We start from the raw sequence: 20,164 nt of genomic DNA on the forward strand, positions 1-20,164 counted from the left end.
GAGGTTCGCATTTTAGCCACCTGCGCGCTGGACGCCATCCACCTCTGATTCCCTCACACTGAAAGGTGAGGAGAAGGTAGCGCGACTACTCTGCCAATGTCTGCTCCAGGTACCTGACCCTCCAATGAATCATGTGACCTGCATAACATTCAAAGAATCTGTAGATGAGAAAGTTAACGGGAAGTTACATTTAATATATAAATAACTCAGTCAAAAATGATTCCTTTATTATAGGAGAGTTGCTGAAGGAGACAGGAGATTAAATGGTGCCACGAAATTCTGCTTTGCAAAGGCGTTATGAAGGACGTGTTTCGATCCCAAAAGACATATTATTCCGGTTTTAAATATTGAATCATAAATCCCCCATAAGATAGAGAATAGATCTATAGGATGTTGGTGGGCGTTTTGATAGATCGGCCTCCTCTGTCTCTTCACATCGTAATTGTCTTGAGTAAGAAGTGTTTGGCTTCCACACTTAAGACAGCTGTCAAATCTATTAAAAGAAAACAATGACGCCTCATTGTAAAATCTAAATGTGCTTCATGGCGCTGGGGTGTAACCATTTGCAGGAACAGAATTTAAATGATAAAGCGCTTCATTATAAAATGAACTCTAAGAAAGCAATACAAAAAGCTCATCTATAGATAGACATGAGTGTCACTACGGGCAATGAACGGGCACAACTGCGCCATGTAACCAAACTCCCGGCGTTTTTCTTCAAAATCACAAAGGGTACAAACAGAAAGCAAAGAGAGTTGCTAAATCATCTCAGCAGGTCTCTCTCCGCAGCGTGTGTGTTTGTTGGGCAGAAATGTGTCTCCATAGGACATCGTTTCGAAGCACTGTTTTGACCGCGTTGCGTCTGTGAAGGACATCTCAAGGAAACCAAGAGCTAAAAAGCCACATCCGACCTCCAAAGCTCTGCCGCACTCCAGCAATTCAGCTCCAGTCTATATGGGCCTACAGTATTTTTGTGTTGTACAGTAGGATCCTATCCGACGAACATGTCATATGCCGAGTATCGGAAGCGATTGCTGGGTTCTGCTTGATTGGGATTTCAATTTGCTTCCCTACCCCTACGCCGCGTTTCCCACGAGCGATTATGGGCCGGGCTTGCGGGCTCCCGGTGGGGGACAGATTTTCGCGGGGCGTATTGATCTGAAAGGAATCAATCTTTAGCAACTAACGGTGCATTGGCTGATTTTATCAGCAGGCTTGATGTGCGACGGCGTGGGGAACCCCGCAGAGGAGACCCCCCCCCCCCAAACAAATAAAAAAACAATTAGGTTACATCTCTAGGCATTTAGGCGTCGGCACGGTGTTAATTTAAGTAGAACCAGGAGGCGAAGTCACAGTTAATGTCATTTAGGTCAGAAAGTTACAGCAGTGGAGACAAGGTGGCAATCCCAACAAGGCTGTACCCCACTTTATACAACACAGTGAGCGCCCCTTTACCGCAGAAAGTCGCACCCATCATTTAAAATCCTTGTTGCCTTTACCACAGAAAAGCATTTCTCGGTAGTCGCCTTCATTCGCTTATTATTCTTTGACACCCCGCCAGCCGGATATGGTATTGTAGGCAGGCTACTTGAAAATACCACGCTGGGAATGCATAATAAAACAAAATAAAATTGCAGAAATAGTCTTCCTTTAGAGACGACCTTACACACAGTGGGTAACAATTACCACAATAAATATATTTTATTACGGGCGGTTGGGGTAAAACGGATCACTTTGTAATTCAATCGCATCGCCATAGATTACTTTGTTCGAGTGGTTTAAAAAACGCACGAATTATTCTGTTGCACGCACCGCATCATTGTGACTCAACAGACGCGTATGTGAACTGATCTGATCATCAAGCGCCTGGATTTACTGCGGCTGCCGGTGGTCCGGTAGTCTCCGTACATCCCCAGACCTTTATTTTTCTATTTATTTCTGTCGATCGCACCCCTCCCCCATCCCACGCTCACTCACTCTCCGTCACTCGCCCTCGCCGTTTCTGTTGTGATACAGAAAAGCAGGTGAAGTAGCGCCGTGGCAGCGCGATACGGGAGGAGAGCGGGGCTGAAGTTGACACAGCCTTTAGAAATCCGCACCGGTGATGCACGGATAACCGACACCGATAAAGAACCGGGCATTAACTGTATCTCATCTCTGGCAGCAGCAACCTGTGTTTGCGCTGTTGCTTTTTTTAAAAACCCCGCTCGTCGTTTTGGAGGATGCGACTACAGAGTCGCAACTTTTGTGGATACACTCGAGATATCGTTGAAGATTAGACATTGGGATTCAAAAATAAAATAAAAGACATAACGTGGGTTTTCCCGGGAAGCGCACGGAGGTGAGTTTGAAACAGCGGCTTTTGCACAAAAAAACAGGATGCGTCTCATAATGGAGATGCGCCGGTAACACTAGTTACTGGTGCTGCAGTTGCTGGCGTTAAAATGCCGTTTTTATTAAGATGCCGGTTTTAGTTCAGAATGTCTCGCACTCTTTGACCGAAGAAACTCGGGCTGTGTAGTAAAGAGCCAGCGGGATTTCTGTTGTACCACGCTGCATCATTTCATTTCTGTGTTTGTATGGGAGAGGCGAAGGGCTCGTCAAGCTACAGAAATATTAAAACGATGTCACGTAATGAAACAATGTCATCTCGTCCATCTGACTTAAACCCAGGAGTATTGTGTATGCGTTTACTTTTAGACGTCTTATTTGTAACTGATTTCATTGACAGTGATGTAAAGTTAAGTGAATGAAATCATTTAATGTCATGAGTTGTCTGGGTTGAATTTGAAAACAATCGCTTAGGTTTTAGTACTTTTGGATACAAATTTGCTAAACAGTTCCTTTGCATATAGCATATGCAAGTAAAATGTACCGTGCACTACAAAAATTAACCTCGGGTTTAAAATGAAAAATACACAAACAAAACCTAAAACTAGAATCAAAATAAAACTTTAGCTTTCGTACATTATTTACCCCGTAACAATAGTGCATCTGTATTTCAACTGTTTGCGAGTTTTTATGTCATCGTAAATTAATACCTTTCTGTGGGAACGCTTAAGTTGGTCTTGTTTTGGTTTAATAAAAAAAGTATCGGGGTCTTAGCCGAGGCGAGCTGAGAGGGAGCAGAGATCATCAATGCTGAAATGATATTCTTTGTAGGCGTCTAGGTTGTGATTTTTAATGCACGTGTATGCTGAGGTTAATGAATCTGCAGTTTACCTTGCGGTGCGTTTTAATACAAACTGCGTAAATGAACGACGTCCCGTGGTGTGTGTCTGTGTCTGCGTGGGAGGGGTCTTATTGCCTTATCTGACAAATAAGCCTTTAATAGCGCTTTAGCAAAACATGTGGTCATGTTCAGAGTTGTGAGTTGTTTATTTATTTATTTATTTATTTATTTGGGGGGGGGGGGGGGGGGGGGGTCAATAACCTGAACTGGGAAATGACAAGCCCACTGGTCCTTATTCTTGCCTCCTCCACTAAAGAGGGACCCTGACGCCTGCCCCTGCACACGGTTATGGTCCTTGCTATACTATGATGCACTGTACTATACTATACTACACTATACTATACTACACTATACTATACTATATCCTCCTCAGTGTTACTGCGAACCCGATCTCTGTTTTCCCTCCCCATATAACACCCCTGCTCTGTCCTCCTATTCCCGTGCCACCTGGTTTGCCACCCCCCCCCCCCCATGAATGAACCTTACAGTCTCCTTCGTACCAGCTGGCTCCATGCCACGGGGGCCCCCAGATGACCTTGCAGGTCGTTGGGCCAAGGCAGCACCGTCATCTCTATGACAGCTGTGAGGTCACGGTGCCGCTGTTACCCACAGCGATCCACCACTGACTCCTGACCTGGACGCATCACATCTTTTTTGCAATGAAGCAGGACAAGGAATTACAGGACAAGCTACAGCTGCGTCGCTGATGGACCAAAAACACAGAGACGCTTTGTTTTTCTCTCATCTTAGGAAGCGAGGCCAGACCGCCACTCTTCCCCTTGGTGCGACAATGCCAGAGCAGAAAAACTATGGATCCCCACAGGGGACATAAGGCACTAGAGATATTGGGCTCACATGCCATATGCAGCTACTGATGTGTCTGATGCTTCTCCATGTGGCTGCATTTGTTTCACGGATCGCTTTGCACTCTTAAAAAAAGGGAAGGTCCGAGTGAATCAGATGAAGTTCCGCTTAAAAAGGGAGCAGCAGCCGGTCTGATGCGAGACAGGATGGCTGTTATTGTTTCTTTACTTCTGCTCACCTCCTATCTGTTTACACTCCCTCTTTCTCTTCCATTGCGAGATTTGCAGGAGGCACAAGGTCTGTTCCAGCTACGGCTAGTGTTGCCTCCGCAAGCCGGTGCGTGTGAAATCTTGAAAAGCCGCATCACGAACGGTAACAGGCATAGCTGGCTTCAGATGAGGAGACTATCTTTACATCAGGTGTGTATTAGCCTATTAAAAATAAACAGAGGTTCCCCCTCCCCCTCTATGATCTGTACCATGAAAACCTGTGAAAGATAAACATTGCCAAAACATGCTGCCCGCCCCCCCCCAGCCACCCTCACCCTTCCAGCTGGCGTAAAAGGGTCTCAGCCGCCGCTGAAAAGAGCCGAGGCGGTAATGAGATTCGCGTGCGGTTTTTTAATCGAGTGGCTCTTTGAGCGCCGGGGAGGGGGAGGGGGGGGGCTGAGGGCACTTGCGACTCACGGCCAGCCAAACAAATTGTGTGACTCCTCCCTTTTTCGCAAGTTTCCGAGGGCTCCGTGCACCTCCTCCACCTCCTCCATCTCCACTCCTCCCTCGAGCCTGCCTGGACGGTCTGCTCCCTGTATGTGCCGGAACGCCTTTGGCGTGATGAGGAAGGCTGGGATTTCACAGTTTGAAAGTACATGGGGGACTGGGATCGCGGCCCGCTGAGTACAACGGGAACCACGCAGCTCGCCGCAGACAATGATCCATCAGCACCCACACTGCTGCCCCATCAGGAGAACGCAGGTACCTTGCAAACTGACCCTGGTACTCTGTCCTGAAATGAAGCTTTATTTACCATTCATACCCATATCTAAACGGGTACACAGGAATGTTAGTCTTTGCATGTCCCATCATGCTCTCCTTCTTTAAACAACACACACATATAGGGAGGAGAGTGACGCTTGTGGTTGGAGAGCAGGGTCAGGCCCTGAAGCATTTTTCAGGGGGGGCTCAAGGGCACAACCTGAGATGTAGCTACTTTGCCAAGCACGGGATTCAAACCAGCGACCTTCCAATCACAGGCACAGAGGCCACACGCACTGTGGGGGTGGAAGGGGGGGGCGTGTTTTGGCCACGCTGCCCATTCTCTTAATACTCATAGTCTCCTTCATACTCATTCTGATTCGGTTAAAAAAAGAAACTCCACCCATGAAATCGATGCAAAACAACGAAAGGGGAACAAGCCGGCGTGGGTCTGGTGGACACACGATCCTTTTGGGCTCCTGTGACAACGTAACTCTCTGCAAATAAGTATTATATTACCTCAGACTCTATCCTCAACACTGTGAGCACAGAGCGTAATGGGGATGCAGCCTATCAGAATTCCTGCAGGTGCATTATGGGTAACCAGCACCTATGTAAATGTGTAGGCAAAAGCTAACAGAGGCCTAATTGGCTAATGCTAACATTAGTCTGGTCCTCCTGCTGTAGAGAGCAGGCTGCGTGACCTTTGCGCTTCATTAGCTTCTTCCTCATTAAGACTCATTCTCCTGTAACCCAACATCTCCGCAGTTGCAGCACCAGGATTTGCTCGGGCCCTCTTGACACCCCCCCCCCTTGTAATTCCATGCTCTAATTTGAGTCAGACACGTGTTGTGCCACAATTACATTATAACGCTGTTGATCTGTTGGTATGTCACCAGTCGTGACTCTCCCTGTATCAGTGTACATCCTGCATCTTTATATTCAGGTTTAAACATTTCAGCAGCCGTAGAGCGAGCCTGTCAAAAGGATCGAAAACCCATAATGTGCTACATCGATGCGGAGGAAAGCAGATCGTAGGGGCAGAGCATGATGTCAGCTGATACTGCCGGGGTGGCCTGGGGTGGCCTATTGATTTCTCATTCCTGTGCCCTCCCCATACACGAAACTTCTCAATGCCAGGATCTGAGGCAGAAGCGGGTGCAATGGGAACAGCCCAAATGTTAAGGCCGGCCGAGGGTGGCACTGTTGACCACTTGCGTACTGATCTGTTACCTCTGTATCTATGTCTCTCCTGTCTTCATGAGTGGCAGATAATTAAGGAAAATGCCCAGAGCAAAAAAAAAAACAGAAAGTCATAACCACTGACCTTTGGATGGCCGGAGTTCAATGTAGTCGGTCCCAAGCCAGCACACCTGATTGATTGATGAGCCACAGAATGCCAGGTCATTTCCCCACTGCATCTGCCTGGCCAACTTGAATCCCGGCGATCACCCTGACAGGTGCCCCCCCCCTCCCCACTATGCACCCTGCCCCTCCTCTCTTGGAAATTCAGAATGTATCGCAGCAGGCTGAGTCACAAGCTTCTCCGGGCACCGTGACGACTTGTCGGGGTGTTTTTTGGGCATGTACTCAGCGTGTGCTGTTCCTCAGTCGTTTACACCAGAGATGAAAATGAACTACGAGCAACAAGCGACCCTAGCAAGGTTAAGGGCCTTCCAGTTGCCGAAATGACAGTTTGCAATGAAATTTGTGGTTCAGTGGTTATTTTTTTGCTGATGCATTGTGGGTAACTCTCTGAATTTCTATGCCTGATGGAATGGACAGGTGATCTAAAAATAGAAGAACAACATGTTAGTTTTATGCATACCATCATTGTCAGGGAGGTTTTTCTGCATGTATAACGATATATTGTGATGCTTTTCAGTATAACTACATTGTAATTAATACACTTCTGGGGGTGTGATTTTGACTTCTATCCCACATCAGTATGTGTGGAGACTGTATGTTAACCTACTGTTCATCTGTACTGACTGTAGGTGCAATGAAAAGCTGTACTTGCTCTTGTTGTTCTTGGTCAAACATAGGCTCGTTTTTGCTCTCTCAGTGCGGTCTTCCAACTGACTAATTTATAATGAATGATTTAGAACCATAACAGACGCAAAGTTGTAACTAACAAAGCATTTGGGATGATTGCTCGATGCTACGGCGGCATCCAGTCACACACTGTGTTTGTGTTTACTCACGCTACTTTCCTACCAGGAAAAATACCTACTGTGCAGTCTTTGACACTTATCAAAAGGCAAATGCAGTAATAATCTGTTAATTATCTGGAAAAGCTTTAATTATAAGCTTTATAATGCACCTCAGGGATAGCATAAAAAGTTGACGTTTTATTATACTGAAGCGCGCCGCGCATCGGGGACGCAGGTAGGTGGCTTCTCAGCACCTCGTTAGATCTAGCATTAGCGTATGGTCAGCTTTAGCATTAGCTTAGCGTTAGCTTTAGCTTAGCATTAGCGTACCGTTAGCTTTAGCGCTAGCCTTAGTTTGGCTCCGCGTGTGGCTCCGTGCAACGCCGTCCGTCTCCCGACGACGCTGCAGAGCTCGTAATGGGTTTGCCCGCGTCTGTTGTTTTTTTTTTTGGTTTCCGCTTCTCTTTCAATTTTTACTTTAGTTCTATAAAGCTTACTGGTATGACGGCACGGTAACAGTATTTGTACATAAAATAAAATGGAGATAACATGTTTATTCTCGTCGGAGCAACCTGGAGTTGAATAATAAAGAATCGTGTAATACCCGTCGTGAGTTTATGCCATTAGTCTTTGCCTTGCCACTTGTTCCATACAATTCTATTCGATAATCCTGTATGACTTCATAATTGACGAGCACAAATTTACCAGCATAAAAACAAGTTGCTTTTTATTGCAATTAATAACGTGTGGAGCAGAATTTAAAATACATTAATAATGACTGCAATAAAAACCAATCGAAACACTTTGATTTTACACATTGCCTTCCTCCGTCTATCTCCCACTCTCTCACTCCCACTCTCTCTCTCTCTCCTCTCCCACCGGACTCCGATCTGGTCCGATCTGGAGGGCGGTGTGCGCTGACACCTCCGTCTCTGGCTTGGTGAGCACCCACACCCTGACACACATACCCTGACACACACACATACACGCACTAACACACACACACACACTGACCCACACATGTGCACACATACAGTACCCACTCTGTCATCTTCATTAACCTTTTGCTCTTCAGCACTCTTAAAACCCGCAACGCTAAATCGCCGCGCTCCCAAACCCGGTGCCATGGGAAGGTGCTTTTAAATGGGACCCCCCCCCCCCTAAAAAACGATTCCTCCATGGAGAAAAAAGCTAAATCCTCTTAGCTCTTCCAGGTTCCCAGACGAGTGGAGTCTCTCAGCAGCAATAATCTCCTGTCATAACTTTTTTTTTTTACTCGTTCAGGCGCAGTAACTTATTTTTATACAGTGAACAGCCTGCACATACTGACAAGAGAAAAAACCAATGAGCCTTTTTTGGAACGCCTCCCCCCATCCAAACATTTTGGGTGGGCTGCTTTATCTTCTACCATTTGTTCAATGCAGTAGCTTCACACTCATTAAAATTCCCTAAATCTCACTGCAAAACAATTAATGGTGCAACTAATGACTGGAACGAGGGCGGAAAATACCAAGCCGAAGCCCAGGTCTCGCTTGTGTTTAATGCGTATTTTTTTAGGTTTATGGGCAACGGGGGGGGGGGGGGGGGGGGGGGGCGGGGGGTGTACAGAGCAGCATCATTTGCAGATATATCAGCCACAGAATGACAAAAAAGGTGGATTAAAAGGAAAAAACAAACAAACAGTCATTCACCCCACCCGCACCCCCGTCTTCTCAGGCTGACAGCATGGTGCACAGACCCAGGCGGAATATGCCCCCCCCCCACGGGGGGACGGGGGTTGGCATCTCCACCCAGGATAAGAGTCGCTTCCCCCTTTATCCCTTCAAAGGGACAGAATATGGCTAAGCCCCCCTCGGCTAACAGGGTCTCTTCCAGTGAAACCCCTTCATCTTCCTTCTCACTGGTGATCCTGCTTCTAGTGGAAAATCCCAGTATTGCGGGCAGCGGGTGACATGATGCTCCAGACTGCTGATTGCTGGGGGGGCATATGGGTGGGATTATCTTTTGCTGTCAGTCAGATTTTTAAAACTTTCTCCCCTCCCTTTGGTTAAAGCCTGGGTTTCAAAGCCTCAAGGTCAACTTGAGCTCTGCTACATTGACTTGCTAGAGGGTGGATTCTGTTGTACCTTTTGAACAAATCAGTGCTCCATTTAACTATCCAGCTTTTATAAATTGGTAAATTGTTCTGGATAAATGCAGCAGCTATTATCGTTGCATATGTCACTGTCATCAGGGGAGGGTATAGTGATGGGTTGTGGCCAACAGAGGGCCCCTGATGTTTGGGGGTCCATGCAAATGTATGGTGCCAGCGGTGATAAACATCACCACTGACTGTGATTCCGCTGCCTCTGAGGGGACACTTACATTGGGAGGTTTATGGTGGCTCATGTCTGAAGCTTCTCCTCTCAGAATAACTGTAATGATTTGCACCAGAGACTTGGGACTGACAGGGCTCGGCCCCCCACACTAGCTCCTTCAGACACTCCTTGCACCCTCCCCAGCACCCTGCTGACATTCCTCCATTGCTGTGTCATGTCCTCTGCAGGCCAGCTGAGAGCTACTCCACAGAGAGGAGCAGAGTGATGTATTTTTAAACCAGGAGACACCATAGACCTTCTGGGATGTGTAAACACTGTATAAGTGTGTTTCGGAGCTCAGATCATCACACAACCTACATTTCACACATTTAGCCGCTACATGTATCCGAAGTGGTGTATAATTTTGAGAAAGAGAGTCAGATAGCCCTAAGGGCAATAAGAAGTGAAGGGCCATGCGCAAGACCCAACCATGACATCAGTCTGATCACACTGGGATTTGAACCAACAACCTCCTGGCCACAAGCACAGCATCCTTAGTCACTGAGGGACACACTGAAAGTGCAGCACTGTCCCTTATTTTTATGTTAGTCAAGGTCAGCTGTGCAGGGTGTTGGGATGAATCTGGGGAAATGCAGAGATACCCTTAATATGCTATGACAGAGTGCTCTGCGGGGTAACTGAATCTTCCAGTTGGGTACATACCCCCTGCTCTCTCTCCTGACGGGTGGGCTTGTCCCAGAACTGGGGGATTTAAGACGTGACTCCTGGGTCACCATGGTGACCCCCGTTTGGGTGAGCGTTTGCCACACATGCTTGCCCGTGTGCTGGGCTTCACGTGTCACGCGTTGGCGTGTATCCGTGCCTCAGCATAGGCGTCTGTCTGTTGTTTGTGGGGGCGTCTACGTGGGTATGGATGTCTGTATATGACCACATGCTTGTGGGATTTTTATACGCGTGTAGGAAGCAGCTGGCTTGGTGTTTAGAGACGGGAAGGTTAGTTAGAGATATGAGAAGGAAACCTTGGGTGAAAGGTCATGGCAACTGAGCATGTTGGTGCCTGTACATAGTTTGTGTGTCTGTGTGTGTGTGGATTAGGGTTATGTTACATTGTAGGGACCAAATGTCCCCCACAATGAAAACCTGATTTTTTTTTTTAAGTTGTGAGGACCATTTTTCAGGTCCCTCAAATACCTGTGAATGCAATCAAAAAACTAAAAATGCCAAAGGTCTCATATTTTGTTTGGTTACTTTGGTTAAGCTTATGGACTGGGTAGGGGTTAATGTCGTCATGTTGGGATTAGAGTTTTTTTACATAGAAATCAAAGGAGAGTCCCCACAAAGATACAATTACAAACCTGATTGTATGTGTGTGTGTGTGTGTGCGTGTGTGTGAGTGTGAAACCAGACTGCTAGACCAATGGATTTCAATGAGGCAGTACTCAACTCAAGAGGACAGAAGCACTTAATCTTGAGACACACGGCTCTGCATGGGACTTCTGCAAGTTTCACGCTTTTAATCCTGGGTGGTTGTTTGTAAGAGATGTGGGCGGCGGCAGCGAGTACCGTGATCTGAATCTCTCGGTGCATGAGGCACCACCAGTCCATGAGAAGCCCGTTTCCCTCAGAATTCTGTGTGTCTGTATATATACATTCCAATGCAGTGTCTATCTGTAAAAGATTCTTTGGAAACACAAAGAGCACCTGTGCTTTGGGACGTCGGGCAGATGCCGGAGATGATATCAGGGGCGGTCCAGTTTTCCAGCTCACTGTCCGAAGACTCATGGGAATACTGGGCTCCACACAGGATGACAATTTTCCACTTCCACTCTCCGGTCGGGATAATTGAGACCTGCCTTGATTTTGCGCACTACTGGGTGTCATGTACTGTGTGAGGGGCAGGGTGACTTTCACTGACCCAGATGAGTGGGGGGCGGGGAAATGAAGGCGGGGCAGTGAGAGTGAGCTGCCCCCCCCCCCCCAAGTCATGTCCACACCACCAAACATCAATCCAGCCCCGCCTGGTACCCACCTCTGAGGGGTCTCCATAGCGACGGAATGGCGCGAGATTCCTTCAGCTACATTGTTAGTCCTAGGTTCCAGTTCTGGGTTCTTTCTACAGTTCTGGTTCTGAAAGGGAACAGGTTCTCACACAGCGATGATGAAGATTGATTGGCTCTGGGGGGGGGGGGGGGTGTGTTGCCTCTCCTTGTTCACCATGTGGGTAACTTCGCATGTGACAGTCTCACATCAGAGCCAGTCCAGATGTAGCAGGCAGTGTTTCCATGTAGCCAGTCGCGAGCCTTGATGACAGATTCCGCCACTCAAAGCTCCTATAACACATGTCTGTTCGCCGGAATCCGAGCAAGTTTGGGAATCAGAAACCGTTGATATGTAAGTCGATCGTCAATACAGACAAAAAACCCACGGAGATCTCCTAACGTAGCAACTTACCAGGCCATGCTGAATAATTCATGGTTTGGAAGAATGATGTTCAGAAGACCTGAAGAGAGGGCTGTAAGTTTTATATAACCAACTCCGTGTGAAAGTTCATGTAAAAGTTACAAGTATTTATTTCTAGAACAAATTCCAGCTCATGCATACAGTGCATATACATGTTTTTTTCCTCAAGTGTGTTAAGCTTTCTGATATTTTTCTCTTCCTACATCTTCTGTCCATTTTGGGACACACATTTCATCATGTCCTTCTACCACCGTGATGTTATGGAATTGTTCTTTCTTCCTGATTCTGGTTGGGGGTGGGGGGGGGTCTCTTATGTGCTTCCTTTGATGGAGGGCCCTCACTGCTCTTCACTTTATACTGCCCCCCTCCCCCCACCCTTATCATCGTCAGGATATCTTCTCACCTTCCCAGAATGCACCACTCCCTAGCCGAATATTACTTTAGCTACTGCATAAAATGAAAAACTACCACCCCCCCCACCATTGCCTAAGACATTCTGATGGAGGTTTTTTCCCCCCTCGTCTATCTAGCATAATAAAGAGACAATAAATAGTTTTCTTTTCTGCGTCTAAGAATGGAAATGCAGTTGGGATGTCACAGATGTGGTCACGGTAATAACGATGCGGCCAGTCTTGTAGCCTTCTTCTTGGGTAACCCTATTGGTTTAATCCTAAAGAATTACATCCATCCATCTTCAGAGTTCCATGGAGTCCAGAGCCTACAGGCACAAGGCAGGGAAGATTGGGCACCGAGCCATCGCAGGATACTCACACACCAGTCACAACTTTGGTAGCTCCAATTAACCTCAGCATGTTTTAGGACTGTGGGGGGGAGACTCCATAATGACATGGGGAGGGCATGCAAACTCCATGTGGGGCCTTGGGAAAGATTTGAACTCTGGTCTCTGAGGCGACAGCACTAACCACTGTACCGCTATGTGTGCTGCTGACCTAAAACTGCATTTAAATTTTAAATTTATTTTTATTTTGAAGGTATTTTTGTCCAAAGTGATGTACGAGTGGGGCAGTCGACTGGGTATAAGGGCAGCTAGGCTGAGCTACCAATGAAAGCTCATGTACACAGTTATTCCATGTTTTTATAGAGTGAACCTGGAAATCTGTGGCCTGTACATTTCTGTGTGTGTGTGGAGCACTAGTCCTTATTAATCATGCGTTTTACACCATTGTGCAAGAAAACAGCCATGGTGTGGTAACCCTATAAACCACATTCCTTACCCACAGTTAAAAATCTGACCACTAGGGGGAGCCTAGGGCTGCACAGTGCCCCACCTGCGCAGAACCTGATTTATTTTTAAATGTATATGTTCCTGTCCCTCTGAGAGGCCATAAGTGCATCAGCGACACATTCTTCTGCTGAATAATGAATGATGGAGTTTGGAGATGACCATGAGGAAAGCTTTTTAATACCCCCATTCTCTAGTTAGCTCTGCATTTCCAGTTCAGCCTCTTGTGTTTTCCAATTAGCTTGCCAACATCCCCAGGTCCATCCCTGTGTTTTCCAGTTAGCTCACTAACAACCCCAGTTCGACCCTCGTTTTCCAGTTAGCTCACTAACGACCCCAGTTCGACCCCCCGTTTTCCAGTTAGCTAGCTAACATCCCCAGTTCGACCCCCGTTTTCCAGTTAGCTCATTAACAACCCCAGTTTGCCCCCTGTTTTCCAGTTAGCTCACTAACAACCCCAGTTCGACCCCCGTTTTCCAGTTAGCTGGCTAACATCCCCAGTTCGACCCCCGTTTTTCAGTTAGCTCACTAACATCCCCAGTTCGACCCCCGTTTTCCAGTTAGCTGGCTAACATCCCCAGTTCGACCCCCGTTTTCCAGTTAGCTAGCTAAGGTACCCAGTTTGACCCCCGTTTTTCAGTTAGCTCACTAACGACCCCAGTTCAACCCCCGTTTTCCAGTTAGCTCACTAACATCCCCAGTTCGACCCCCCGTTTTCCAGTTAGCTCATTAACAACCCCAGTTTGCCCCCTGTTTTCCAGTTAGCTCACTAACAACCCCAGTTCGACCCCCGTTTTCCAGTTAGCTGGCTAACATCCCCAGTTCGACCCCCGTTTTTCAGTTAGCTCACTAACATCCCCAGTTTGACCCCCATTTTCCAGTTAGCTCACTAACGACCCCCAGTTCGACCCCCGTTTTCCAGTTAGCTCACTAACATCCCCAGTTTGACCCCCATTTTCCCGTTAGCTCACTAACGACCCCAGTTTGATCCCCGTTTTCCAGTTAGCTCACTAACGACCCCAGTTTGACCCCGTTTTCCAGTTAGCTCACTAACAACCCCAGTTCGACCCCCGTTTTCCAGTTAGCTGGCTAACATCCCCAGTTCGACCCCCGTTTTCCAGTTAGCTCACTAACATCCCCAGTTTGACCCCCATTTTCCAGTTAGCTCACTAACGACCCCAGTTCGACCCCCGTTTTCCAGTTAGCTCACTAACATCCCCAGTTTGACCCCATTTTTCAGTTAGCTCACTAACGACCCCAGTTTGACCCCCGTTTTCCAGTTAGCTCACTAACAACCCCAGTTCGACCCCCGTTTTCCAGTTAACTGGCTAACGTGCCCAGTTCCACCGCTGTGTTTAGCCGCTAGCTCGCTAAGATTCCCTTCACCGTAAATGTACCCTTCCTGTCACTCCTTTTGTCACCCCATGCAGGTGTCTGCATTCTGCAGCCCTCCGCAGTGACTCCTCCTTCCAACGGTCCATGCTGATAACATCTTGTCCTGCTAAAAGTCCCACTCGCTCAGCACACAGGAGGTCGCTCGAACAGAGCTGACGTTGATGTACGGGGGCAGTCGGGGTTCATGCTGACACCGTGTCCGTCGTGTCCCCTTGTGCCCGTGTGCAGATGAAGTCGGCGGGGGTTGGAGAGGGTGGCCTGTTCACCGAGAGCTACTGCAACATCTGCAACGCCCAGCTGATCTCCGAGTCGCAGCGCATCGCGCACTATGAGGTGAGTCAGCCTAGCGTCCCTGCGGCTCCCCCGAACACCGGCGTAATCACAAAAGCACTTAATCACGAAAACACAAGACATACTAATTAGAAGTGCTTCTCTCCGTAATATTTTCTGGTGACGTTTCAGTCCAGCAGCCTTCTGATAATCAGTGCAGTTCCTTAATACCATGCCACCCTGCTGACTCACCTTGGTAAAGCATTAGTAACTCTCTTATGGTCTTTGGAAGGTAAATACAGGGGCTGCAGGGGACTGTACAGGGGGCTGCATCTGAATTCTGATATCAGAGACACCTGTGATGAGGTAGGTCCCTGGTAGGATGGATGGAGAGATGCTCTTAAAAGGGTAAATGGGGGCGGGGGCTGGAGGGTACAGCCTGTGCCTCCAGCACTGAGAGGGACCTTGTACCCCCCCACCCTGAGAGCGAAGGCTTCTGTTCCATTCCTCGAGTGGCTCTGAGGCAGACGGCGAGAGGAAAGATGATGGAAATGGAAATTTCTGGACCTTCCCCTCACTGATTAAAGCCCCCCCCCCGCCCCCCGCCTCTGGGGTTTAAAACTACACTCTCACTCCGTAGCTCATCAGGAAACCTCAAACTGCTTTTAGATGTCCGGACTTTTCTTTTTTAATGTACATTTATGAAATAGTGCCAGTCACTTCTGCCTGACAGCTCGTGAGAGACTAACCGAGGCCCCCCTCCCCCACCCCGCGTTTTCTCATCACCCGGGCTGCGGTACTCCTTACTCCTCCTGCACAGCAAAGCGTGTGCGCTCCTACGAAGCGCGGCTCGTCTGCCGTAGACTCCTTCCGTAACACAGGCTCGTTCTATCTCTTTTTCGGGACGCAAAGGCGCCCCTTACTTTCTGATCCCTGTCTCCGTCTCTCTCTCCGAGGCCCGGAGAGACCCGCGGGGCTTTTGCCAGCACGCACTCATTCACAAATGCCCCTACTCCCTTTGCTGCCCCCTGTTTGTGGGACTGCTGCATTACATAAGCTAACGGCACATGCGTGCACTGAAAGGTGTATAAAATAAACTGGCTGTGTATTTTTAGCAGACAGTGCCGTCGAAGATGATTCCTGCCCCCGCAGCTTGCAGGCTCCTTCGCACGGCGGGAACAGCAGGAATCAAAGGGCTGCGCAGTGGCAGCTAGCATGCCCAGAACAGCATTGTCAGGGGTGAGAGGTCAGGGGTCAAGGGTCAGTCTTACTGTTCAATGACGTCACTATGCTGGAAAGGTAATTTTTCATTAAGCAGATGCTCAGCATCCACTTTTATGCAGAGCAATGCGGTTTCTGTTGACACGGTTGAGTACGCAGCAGAAAGTCAAAAAACGCGAGGCCCCCCATCTATTTTTCCCCCATTCCCAGTGCAGCAATGCACTTTGGTAATTTTGAATCGGAAACTTTAGCAAAGCGCACGACGCAGTGGTCCCCTTGCCATCAGAGATATTCCACTGGGGGCGCCACGCTACGTGCAACCATCTCATGACGTTAAATAGATAAAACGGTGTCTTTCCTGTGACAGCATGTCACTCTGACAAGGACAGCCAGACACGGCTCACGGCTCTTAGCGCAGAGACAGAAATACCCCGGATGGGATAGACAGGGTGTCATTGTGTCATTATCTGGCCCTCAGTGTGGAAACAAGGCTTGTAGACCTTAGATCCACGGAAATCTGAGCAAACCTACTGACTCCTTTATAACAGTCTGTTCATTTATTATGCCTCTTCACTGCATCAGTATGTTCTTCGTGTATGTATGCACTGCACACTATCTACCATGCAAAATGTATGCACTGCACACTATCTACCATGCAAAATGTATGCACTGCACACTATCTACCATGCAAAATGTATGCACTGCACACTATCTACCATGCAAAATGTATGCACTGCCATTTGCACACTAGCTTCTAAATAGTATTGTTTATACATTAGCCTTTAATTTATCATTTGTTTTGCCTTTGTTTACAGCCTGCCCCCCCCTAACTTCCATCCATCCATTTTATACCTGTTTATCCTATTCAGGGTTGTGTGGGGGCGGAGCCTATCCTGGAAAGCTAAAGGCGCAAGGCAGGGGAACAATCCAGGATGGGATGCCAGCCCATCGCAGGGCACAATTACACATTGTTCACTTTCACACATGCACATCTATGGGCACTTTGGTAACTCCAATTAGCCTCAGCAAGTTTTTGGGCTGTGGGGGGGAAACCGGAGAACCCGGAGGAAACCCCACGACGACATGGGGAGAACATGCCAGGGCAGAGATTCGAACACCTGCTCTCCGGAAAGTGATGCGGTCATGCTATCCACTGTTCCACCATAATTCAATTAGATTTAATTGAACCTTTATTTACAAATACTTTTCGCACAGTCTCGAGGAAAAGCCAAATTTACATTCCAAGCTGCAGCAGTATCACTGCGCACGTAACAAATGAAATCTTGAATCTTGATCCGTAATCACGCATGTGCCTAATTACAGTAACTGTAGCCACCAGGGATGCACACATATTGCCGGTCCAGGGCACCTCAGCGTAATCACGTCTCATTAGTGGCCAGTTCAGGAATCCTGCAGGGGCGTCACCTGCACCTATCACTGAGGCTGGGGCGGATGCTGAGGCCAGCTGGCAGAAATGTGTACGGACTTTTTGTGTTTAGAGCGGAGATGAGGGTTTCTCCCCGGCGCCGAGGCCAACAGCGCCCGGAGCTGTTCGCCTCCAGCAGCGACAGCACGTGAATTATTTTGACACTGTCCCAACGTGGGAACGAGGGCCAGACTGTGTTATTACTCAGTGCTGACAGGCTCTCGAAAATAATGGAGGTGCTTTTAAACTTCGCTTAGGAAAAATATACACACGCAGGCCTATTAAGAGGATTATAGAGAATTTACAAAGGGATGCATTTTCTGAGGGGAAATGTGTTTGTTTCATATCCCCTGTGTATCTCTGTAGCTCCTGTTTGCACGACGGGGGTCTCTGGGGGGTCTCTGCTGACTCCCAGTCCGTAGCAACTCAAGACGTAGAACTTTTTTCTTGGGTTTTGTGTCGATCACTAGCGCGTGCTTCGGTTATTAATCGATTGGTTGTTTCGTTTCACTTTGCGTAGCTAATTGGGCGTGAGAGACATGAGGATGGAGCCGTCGTTTCGCAAGTGTTGGCATTCGGAATTGTGTTTTTTTTTTCAGTCTTGAAGTAAGCTCGGTCTAAACTAGCAAGTCATTAGCCAGCTTCCAAGCAAACGGCACCTAATCACTGGTCCCACAGTCACTGCTGCCTCAGCTAATTGATGCCAGCTGGCTGTGATTAAGATCATTACCCTGTTAGGGATAAATAGGCCCCACTGGGCGGAATCAGGGAGGCGGCTACTTTGGTATTTGTTTTTATTTTATTTTATTTTTATTTTATTTTATTTATTTTATTTTTATTTTTATTTTTTTTGATGCAGTGCAGTGCAGTGCAGTGCAGTGCGGTGCGGTGCGGTGTGTGATTTTAGCTGCTTGGATTGTGGGCCTCTTGTTTGATTTCTGCACCATAACCCTGGTTTTGTTTTTGTAATAAAATTTTGAATAAAATCTGCAGATTTTTGGCAGCTTGGTTATGCCATGTCTCTCTCTTCTAGCTGAATGACAGACGTTTTATCCAACATTTGCTACACAGACACACACACACACACACACACACCACACACACACACAGTACCTCCAGGTGGAACTGCTGCACCAGGAAACAGGGCGTGTAGCTCATTCCATTAACTTCCTCTTTCTGATCTGTGGGCACACCTCTCTCTTCTCCACTTTTGCATGGACCGCCCCCCCGCCGCCCCCCCACCCACCCCCTGCTGAGAAATAAACCTAGCGTTGGCTCAGCGTACGTCCCACAGCGGAGCCTCACGCAGCACCTGTTGTCGTGTGAAGTGACGCGAGTGACGTTAACGAGCACGCGGACGCCTTGCTGCGTGTCACACGGGTGTCAGGTTGCTGCTGAGTCTCTTCCCCAGTTTGGCAGCAGATCGCAGGTTCTCTGACAGGAGATGCACCCTCAACCTCTCCCACCACACACTGCTGTTAGTCGTACAGCATCTCCGGCTGCTGAGGTTTAGCTGTTGCTGCAAAAACAGGACTGAGGTTCTTTTTTGCAGGAGTCAAACTGACGAGCTTCTGGAAATCCTCCACTGGCATCTAAATCTCCTTCTTCTCTCCCCTCTCCCGACCCAGAGTAAGAAGCATGCCAACAAGGTACGTCTCTTCTACATGCTGCACCCTGAAGACGGGGGGCCTCCCTCCAAGAGACTGAGCCAGACAACCCGGTATGTACCCCCTGTCCCACAGCAGGGACTCTCCTGTTGGAAACTTTCAATGAGATGCATAAACCCATTTTCTCATTTTTTCTTGGTTTAGCTGGGCATTTAAAACTGGGTATTTTAGCAAAGAAATCAGGCCCGGTGACTTTATTTCACCACTTTAATCCTGTTTTAGGTGTGTGGCTCACATTCACCATCACACGTTACATTCACACGTTACATTTTTAAAGCTTGTAGTCGGCAGATTTTGTGTAAACACGCACATGCCTGCCTGGCACGGCCCCCGAATCCTGAGATGTTATTGAAATCATCACGCGCCGTGCCACAGCCGGAATATGGCGACCGCGGAATGCGGAAGCGAGAGCGGGAATTAGGTCCGGGCCCAGTGGCACCGCGCATCCCATCCTTCCAGATGGTTCCTGCTTTTAAGGGGATTGTGGCTGCATGTGAAAGCGTAGACTGGGCCCACGGTGGGGATGTGCTGGCGGCTGGCCTTTCCCATAATGCACTTCTCTGGCCCGGCATGCTGTGTGCCCGTATGCTGCTGGAGAAACTGTCTCCAGTTTGGTCTCTCATTTGTTTATCTCCCCGTTGCCTTGAAAAAGCAGAAATATCCAGATAAAAGCAAAACTTTGGCCCATTTTTCACACGCCCACCCCATCCAATAGCCCCCACCCCAATCTCTCTGTAGTCAACGATAATTACCCGTAAGTGGAATTAACGGCCCCCTGCATAAATCCAGGTGGCTGCAGTATGTAACTGCAGCCCTGACTCGCGCTAACTAGCTCGTTAGAAACTGGGTAGCGGGGTAAGAGGGGGGCACTCATGAGGGTGCTAGTCAGTATTCTTTTTTTAATGGTTTTCCTTCAGCTGGTCCCAGGACTGTCCCCCCAAGTTGTCTGTTTAGTGAAAAATAAATAAGACTATGGACCCTGCACCACTCCATCTGACACA

At 48.1% G+C, this 20,164-nt stretch overlaps 1 pseudogene; it reads left to right on the forward strand.

The window, feature by feature from the left end:
- The first annotated feature begins 1,871 nt into the window (after positions 1–1,871).
- Positions 1,872–20,164, forward strand: part of LOC125716073 (zinc finger matrin-type protein 4-like) — a 24,050-nt pseudogene continuing 5,757 nt past the window's right edge.

This window comes from Brienomyrus brachyistius, chromosome 20, assembly GCF_023856365.1.
Source record: "Brienomyrus brachyistius isolate T26 chromosome 20, BBRACH_0.4, whole genome shotgun sequence".
NCBI classification, from domain to species: Eukaryota; Metazoa; Chordata; class Actinopteri; order Osteoglossiformes; family Mormyridae; genus Brienomyrus; species Brienomyrus brachyistius.